The 8,593-nt window shown below is 38.3% G+C and overlaps 1 pseudogene; it reads left to right on the top strand.

Annotated features, from left to right (window-relative positions):
- The first annotated feature begins 6,603 nt into the window (after nt 1–6,603).
- LOC103736990 lies at nt 6,604–7,183 on the top strand (annotated as a pseudogene).
- The last annotated feature ends 1,410 nt before the right edge of the window (nt 7,184–8,593 follow it).

An 8,593-nucleotide genomic window follows, 5' to 3' on the forward strand; every position in this document is an offset into this window, starting at 1 on the left:
ATATATTCGCATCTGAAAAAGAAATGAAAACAAGATGAGTGCTCCTCCACTGATGAATGGATAATGACAGTGTGCTATATTTACTTAATACACTTCTACTCAATAGTAAAGAATAAAAATAATGAAATTTTCAGGTGAATGGATGTAACTAGAAACTGTTATGCTAAGTGAAGTAACACAGATTCAGGGAAACAAGAAATGTATGTTCTCTCCAATTTGTGGATACTAGTTCTGAATGCTCAGATGCGAATATATATCCTGATTTAAGGGAAGGAGTTGGGAAAGTAGAAAGGAACCAGAGAGGTAAAGGGAAAGAAGGAGTTCAAGAGAGGGGTAAGTAGGAGACAGGTATTATCATGAGAGAAATGGGGAGGGGAAGGGATACTATAATTGGGGAAGGAATAGGAACGTTTATATAGAGGGAGAAAGAGGAAACATACATAATGCTTAAGTGGTATAAAAAACCACACACTCACACAGATAGATGATAGATGAGATAGATGATAGATAGATAGATAGATAGATAGATAGATAGATAGATAGATAGATAGATGATAGACAGATGATAGAGACAGATGACAGATGATAGATAGATGATGATAGATAGATTGATAGATGATAGATAGATAGATGATAGACAGATAGATAGATGACAGATAGATAGATGATAGATAGATAGATAGATAGATAGATGAGCATGTGTATTGCTGAATACTATATAACAAAAAATACATTGCCAAGAAAAGGAAAACTCCCTTTGAATTGTGGGTCAGGGTAGTCTCCTGGCACTTGAAGGTAAAACCATATTGCCAAAGACAGCATACTTCAGACACAGGACTTGGAGCAATTCAGCTGAAACTGACCTAGAAGCCCCCTTCCTGAAGACTAACTCCTGTAACATCAGAAAATACTACGCAAACTGCCAAGGTTGAGAGCAAATCAATGGTCCCGTCCAGCTGTAAAGTTTATGAACCACATCAATGCCTGTTAATATAGCCAAATACCCATGACTGGAGACATCAGATATCCAAGAGAAAAGCCTACATTTTTCATATCCATAAATCAATGTAATTTCTTACTGCATTCTAAATCTGTATCCCTATAATTACAGACAAGTATGTTTCTCACCACTCATCAAAGAAGCTTTATTTTTGCAACAGTTGGAGACTAACACAGAATTCCACAACTGGTCAAACACAAAAAATAAGTGTCTGTGAGATGCCCATCCCTAAATGACACAGATACAATGCAACCTCTAAACCTAAGGTTCAGGGACCATAGTGGGATACTGGGCAGAATGAATATTAAAGCATCTCTCAACTCTCACCAATGAAGTTTCCTCATGCAGAATGTGATTAACCCACAAAGCCACAACTGACAAAGGTGCAGAGAATAAGAGACTTCAAGATGCTTATATCTGAATAGGACACTTATGTCAAATCTCTGCTTTCCAAGTTTCAGGGACCACAGAAGTGGGGAAGAAGCTCCAGCCTTGCCTGAAAAACTATTGGCAACCAGTAACTACTGGGAGAGGAGAGTTGGTTTTCTTTAAGGATGTGACATTAAAGGCATCAACCAGGCTCCAGTGGATATGCACAACCAAAGGACATTTGGGTCGAATAGGCCTTAATATATGTGACAGAGTACATGATATCTAGTGTGAGGCTATAAGAGGGGTTCCAGTATAGGATGAGTTCTATAATCAAAATATAATATATGAAATTCACAAAAAATCAATAGAAAACAGAAGTAAATTGCCCTTTAGAAAGATAAAGCAAACATATTAAAAAGGTTACTACTTAATTATGAAGAAAACCATAAATCTTTTATAACAAATTCAAAACAACATGCAAATACAGATAATTGTGAATGCTGAAATTTACCTTTAGTTACATGAGGGCACGAACAATTGTCTCTCTATAGAAATAATTCATTGACTTTTCTGTGATCAAGAACCACTTCTGTCTCATTCATTTTGTGCAATGTACCAAGATGTAAAAAGCTCCACATCAAAGAAAGTCATATATCTAATGGAATTAGATAACTAGGAAAGATGTAGTGTATGAAACACCTACTAAAACTTTTGCCCATTTCAAAGTCTTGCACAGTTCTTTCATTAATAATTTGATAACTAATTGAGAAGTTTATAACAAATATACGTTTCTCTTCATTTTTATTATATATATAAACACAGCAGAAGAGTACAGATCTTTGAACATATCTCTATGTAATTTTCATAATTATTAATGCAGTAACATGAACTTATATCAGTTTAGTAAGATCAGCCATATTGATCAGACTGAAGAGTCTGACTGTTTGCTGAATGGATGTAAAAGCTCTGGTTCAAAGTGAAGTGTGGTATTATGAATCTTCCTGCTGAGCAGAGAGCAAGTGACCAAAGATAACAAGTCACTGCTGTTTACTTAACTGTTACTAGATGTTGACATGTCTGTTTTTGTGTGAATGAATATGCACCTTAAATTATCAGGCTTATGGCATTTTTAATTACTAAGAGCTTTCTTTTTACAAAAAATAATTTTTTTTTTGTATGTGGGAGTGAGGCACCATGGAGTGCATGCAGAGGTCAGAGGAAAATGTGAGGGAGTCGTTCTCTCCTTCCACCGCCTGGATTCTGGAGATTGTATGTAGTGTGTCAGGCTTGGTAGCAAGTGCCTTTGCCCAATGAGCCATCACCAGTCCCACCAAGAACTTTCTTACCTTGAATACTAGAAGAGAAGGAGAAATGTATCAAAATAAAATCTTACACTTACTAATCAAAGCCCCTTAAGAGATCAGAGGCAGCACAGCTGTCACATTGTTTCTCTCCTGAAAATAAAATAGACTTGATGTGAATGAGGAACTCAGGAGAGAATGCTGTGAACCAAATGGACTCCAGCCTAGATAACCTGTACTCTGAGAAAGAAGGGATTTGACTCAATTATAATTGGGAATGAACAGTCTCTGTTTTAAACTCTCTTTCCAGATTAATTCTTTGACCATCTGTATCTGTGCTGGAGTATGGAGTGTCTGGGGTGGGGGCTGTTTCCCATAGATTTCAATGCATTCATGGCTGCCCAGTTTCTTGTTGCTTCACTTTCTGGTGGTTCTAGTCACTTGAAGACTAAGGTATTTTCCGCTCTTTTCCAGTGCTGTGGTCTGTGTTCCTCTAGGCCTGACACGCATGTTTATATTGTCTTTCTTTCTGCTGCAGATCCATTTTGTGATAGTTAATCATGATTTTCAAGTTAATGGATTTTACAATCACCATAGAAACAGACCTCTGAACAGGTCTGGGAGGGAGTTTCTATAATTTGCAGTAACTGAGATTTAAAGATTCATCTGAAATGTGGGTAACACCATTCTATGGGCTAAGGTCTCAATCTGTATAAAAAAAAGTGAACTTGCATTTTTTAAACTGTGAAAATGTTTGCTAGTATAAAGAATGTTATCAAAAGTTTTCTAAAAGATAACCATCTGATAAAGCTGTTTACTTGAAGATTTAAAAGTTGTGAAGTTGTTAATTTATAGATTACTTACTGCTGGTGGACTCTGTAAATCATTAATTGCGAGGGAAAGAAAACAGGAAAATAAGCAAACATCTTAGGACTGGAATGAAATTTGACAGAAGTCATTGTTTCAAAACTGCCATCATCTGTTTCTTACAAATAAGATGGATATACAGAAGTACATATCTAACTTTACAAAGATTAATTTTCTGGTTAAGTTACAATGCATTATCAAAGCAAAAACAATCTCATTTTTTCACAGTTTATTCAATATACTTTTCATGATGTTCCTATATTTATTTTAGTACCTTAAAAGTATTTTAAATGCAATATTTTGCTAATGGTTAAAGAAGCTGTTCTCTTAAGGACAAAATACTGTTTGTTAAAGGGATCTGTGAAATAATTTACACTTGTTATAAAATGGCAAAAAACAAAGTGAAAGGAAGCCTTCATCACCCTCTGCTTCCCCACTGTGGACACAAGGTGACCTCAAGATCCTGCCACCAGGACTTTTCTGTCACAATGGGATCTATGTACACAGAGCTGTGAGCAAAAATAACTCTTATTTTGGTAAGTATGTATTGTGTCATGGCAGTGAGAAAAGTAACACAGAATATTAGTACCGAAAAGGAAGAACACTGCTATGATAAACCTGATTCTGTTCTGATTCTGTTGTTCTTTGGCCTTTGGAAATGCTTGTCAGTTGCAGAATACCTTGGACTTGGGGGCTAGGAAAGGCCTAGAATGCTGTAGACAGATTTTAATGGGCCGTGCTTGTTGGAGATAAGAAAGAAAGGTGAGAAAAATGTGAACAGTGGAGACCCAGCCTATGAGATTTCAGAGAAGAATCTGGCTACAATAAGCCCGTGTATTGAGAACTTGAGTGAGGTTGAATTTAAAGATAGTGAACTAATGTGTGTAGTGGAAGAAATCTTTTATTTATTTATTTATATTATTAGAGCATTGTTCTTTTAATTCAGCAACACATAGTTTTCACAAATTGAATCAGTTTCATGATAAGGTTATTATGCTTACCAACATGTCATTGTAAGGATTATTTCCCCTTATCTCAAGGATGATAAAGAGCATTGCCATTCTGTCAGAAATGTTTGATTCAATTTAATATTTAATCATCAGAAAGTTTGCTTTTCTGCTATACTAGAAACGTCGTTCTTGTACTTAAAGATAATATTAAAAGCCATATGCACAGTGGCTTGTGGTTGATTAAGGAGTTATCTGAAAGTTCATAGATATACCACTACTCTCTTTCCCAATAAACATTGCAATCAAAATCAGATATTTGTATTTAAACATTGCATTTATTATTTTTTTTTAGAATTTGAAAAATTATAATATCAGAAGAAATGAAAGAATGCATAAAAATGGAAAGAGACAGGATGAGCATTGCAGCTATGTCATGGCTAAAGCTTAGTGCTCTCATCCAGGTCTACAGTGAGAGAAAGAGGAGAGAGGAAGAGAGGGAGAAAGGAGGGAGAGAGACAGAGAGAGACAGAGAGAGACAGAGAGACAGAGAGAGACAGAGAGACAGAGAGAAAGACAGAGAGAGACAGAGAGAGAGAGGAGAGAGGAGAGAGACAGAAAGTTATGTAAAATGTAAGGCTAGGCAAGAAAAAGAGTATGAGTTTAAAGTTACACATAAGGCAGTTTTAAAAGTAGATATAATTGTAAGAACGCTTCTGAAGAGGTACCCTGTTCACAACAACTGCTTGGGAAATTGTTTCCCAATGATCAGCATGTAAAGGTCAGTGCAACCATGGTACAAGGAAGCCAGGCTCCATCCTGAATTGGAAGCAGGACTTGGTAATATTGTCTACATGGTACTAGAAGTTCACACATGACAGATAGAAAATTGAGGTGGTCAGATAGTGTTGAATTGCACCACAGTTCTAGAGAACTTCAGAAAACAGACAATAAGTGGCAGAATTGGAGACCCTCTAAATGGTCCCTGAGAGGCCACTGGGAGAATCTGAGAAGGTGAAATCTAAGTTTTAATGGAGACCCTATGACGTTGCAGGTGCCAGAAACAAGAAATCTGTATGCCTGGAGTGGAGTTGGCATAAGAGCGAAGCTATTTATATAGGCAGCAAAGCTAAAGGTACGGGTCTACCCAAGCCCATAAAAGCCCAGATAATTTCATTATGAGACCCAATGCCAGACATAGAGTTGAAGGATTTAGTGTTTGTCCTGCTAGGTTTCAGTCCTGCTTTTGTTTGATCTTTTCTTCCTATGCAACCATTTTTCTTTTTGCAATGTGCCATCGTATGTTTGATTGACTTACGTATTTTTTTTTTAATATTATGAGACCATAGTTAAAAGGTTGCCTGAGTCTCAAAGGAGACTCTGCATTGCCTGAGTCTCAAAGGAGATTCTGCATTTACACTTCTGAACAGCGTTAGAAATATTAAACACTATGGAGACTTTTGAGGTTGGAATGAATGTATTTTTGCTTTTGTGGGACACAAGCCTACAGTGACAAGGGATGAAAGGTCCTGGCATAAAAGTAATATGAACAAAGACAAGATCATCAGCCACTACATCTGAAACTGAGGTTCTTGTTGGACCCTGCTCCTCTCATCCCCATTGACTTGGTGTAGGTGCAGTTGGGCTCTTATACCTCCATGCTGAGGCTGAACCACTTTCTGTTGGCATTTGGCCTCCCCTAGGCCTCTGACAATACATAGACATGTACGGATTTCCCAAATGCCTACCAAGTCGATGTTCTAAATCTTTGTCATCATTCATTGACATAACTGCCTGTGCTTTTCCTTGGCTGGTACCTGGGATTCAAGCAAGATGTGTTAGAATACCCAAACCCTGCACAGCCTGCCTTTGAGTGCTTGGCAATCCTAGAGTTTCTACTTCTCTATGCTGATCCTGTCTACCGTGGGTGACACGCTGCTGCCCCCTGGGAGGAGTACCTCTTCCTGTCTGTAGGTGTATGTTTTGCCACTATTACAGGTAGCATGAGCCTTATCGTATACAACATGAACACTGCAGATGCAGCCTTCTACCCAGACCACAGGCTGGTGAAGATGTATGCGAAGCTACAGAATATTAATATATATATATATATAACATTGGCTGAGAGATGTATATCATGTGTGAAGAGTAGCTAGCTGTGGTGGCAGATGATGGTGTCACACAGTACACTGTGTCTGGTGGAAGGCGCTTCTTTGGGGAGATCAGCAGCATCAGCGTCAAAGGGAACATATCTGGGAAACTGCTTCACAGCCTAAATCAGATTATGTAGACCAGTTCTGTCTGAGCAAGAAGGACCTATGTGAGGTGCTGAGTGAGCACCCACATGCCCAGGCCATCATGGAGGGGAAAAGTAAGAAAACTTTGCTCAAAATGAAAAATTGGATATGAAGGTTGAGGCAGCTGAGACTCCTCTCCAGGAGACCACAGGGTCCCGGCTGAAAGGCCTTGAACAGCTGCTGCATGACCTTCAGACCAAATTTTCTTTTTTAGTGGCTGAGATGAGGTCAAGTATGCTTAAAATTGCTTAACTGTATGAAAAGGCTGGAGTGGCAGTTTTCAGTGTGGCCGATGCAAAGATAATGGCTGAGGCTTATGATGAGGCCATGCTTGGGGAGGGACCTTCCAAGGGTGGAGCTGGAAGGGCTGTCCAGGAGGGACTCTCAAGCCCAGAATGACACCATCCTGCCTGAAGGACACTCAGTTCCAAGTCAGTCCAGGGTGTACGAAAGCCTGCCCTCAGAAACTGCTACCATATTTGATAGATCACAGAGTCATAGGTGAATTGGTCTATCGATGCTTAGGTAGAGATATGGGGATATAACATACATTCATCCCCTACTCACAAGTACAGACACATACAGACACATACAGACACACACACACACACACACACACACACACAAACACACACACTGGCTCAAGACTGAGTTCCACATAAAATGTTCTAATTCTCTGAGCATGCATGCATTCTCATAAGCAGTTATGACTTATATCTACTTATACCTATGATCACAAAGAGTAGAAAATGGATATGTTGGGAGTATTGGAGTGAGCTTCATACATTTGAAAGAGATCTGATGATCTGGGACACGGACAGTGTTGGGGCTACAGGGAAAGAAGTCTGACATAATTTCTGAATTACGTTTACGCTTGGTCACCATTTCAGTTACTTCATGGCATGGCCAGACTTCAGGTCTGCCCAGTGCCAGTTGATATTTTTAAATGAACCTGATGTTAACTTAAGGATATAACTGCATAATAAATGTCACTGTCAGGAGATACTGGTGGTCACTGCACTTTAAATCATTTAAATATATGTAGCTATTTTATGATTTCATAATAAAATGTAAGATTCATAAAAAAGTGATGTGATTGATTGTTACATTGGCAAGATATCGAGTGTAATGACTAATTTTGCTTGTAAATTTGATGGAATTTAGAATCACTCTAGAAACAAATATCTGGGAAGATCTGTGAGGGAATTTCTAGATTGAGTTAACTGGGGTTGGAAGACCTACTGTAAATGTGGGTAGCACCATTCTATTAGCTACAATTGTGGACTGAGTGGGCATGGATTTGATCAAAATATCTTATGTGCATGTATGAAATTCTTAATAAAGTTTTTTAAAAGTTAAAAATAAGTGAGTTAAGCATTAGCATGTATCACTATCTTTTCTTGACTATAGACAGGAGGAGACCAGCCTCAAGCTCCTGCCACCACGACTTCCCTACCTGGACAGGCCATACCCTGGAACTGTGAGCCAAAACAAACGCTTCCTTAAGTTGCTTTGTCAAGTATTTTGCCACAGCAATGAGGTGCATTGTACATATTCGGTTTGTTTGTTTTCATCATTTTATTTTTGTCGTACATCTATGTTAAAAATCATGGAATTTCTAGGCCAGGTTCAGGTATCTGAAGGGCCTTTATATGTAGTTTATACTGTCTAGACTCAAGGTATGCTGCCAACACAGTCTGAAGTATGATGGAGAATAACAAATTTCTAAAGACAGACTTAGAAACTCTAATCTAGTCACTTAAGATGTTTCTTAGGAAGAAGCTGATTCGTACCTGGCTGTAGGTCACT

The sequence above is a fragment of the Nannospalax galili genome, unplaced genomic scaffold (assembly GCF_000622305.1).
Source record: "Nannospalax galili isolate Female #2095 unplaced genomic scaffold, S.galili_v1.0 scaffold1358, whole genome shotgun sequence".
In the NCBI taxonomy this organism is placed as follows: domain Eukaryota; kingdom Metazoa; phylum Chordata; class Mammalia; order Rodentia; family Spalacidae; genus Nannospalax; species Nannospalax galili.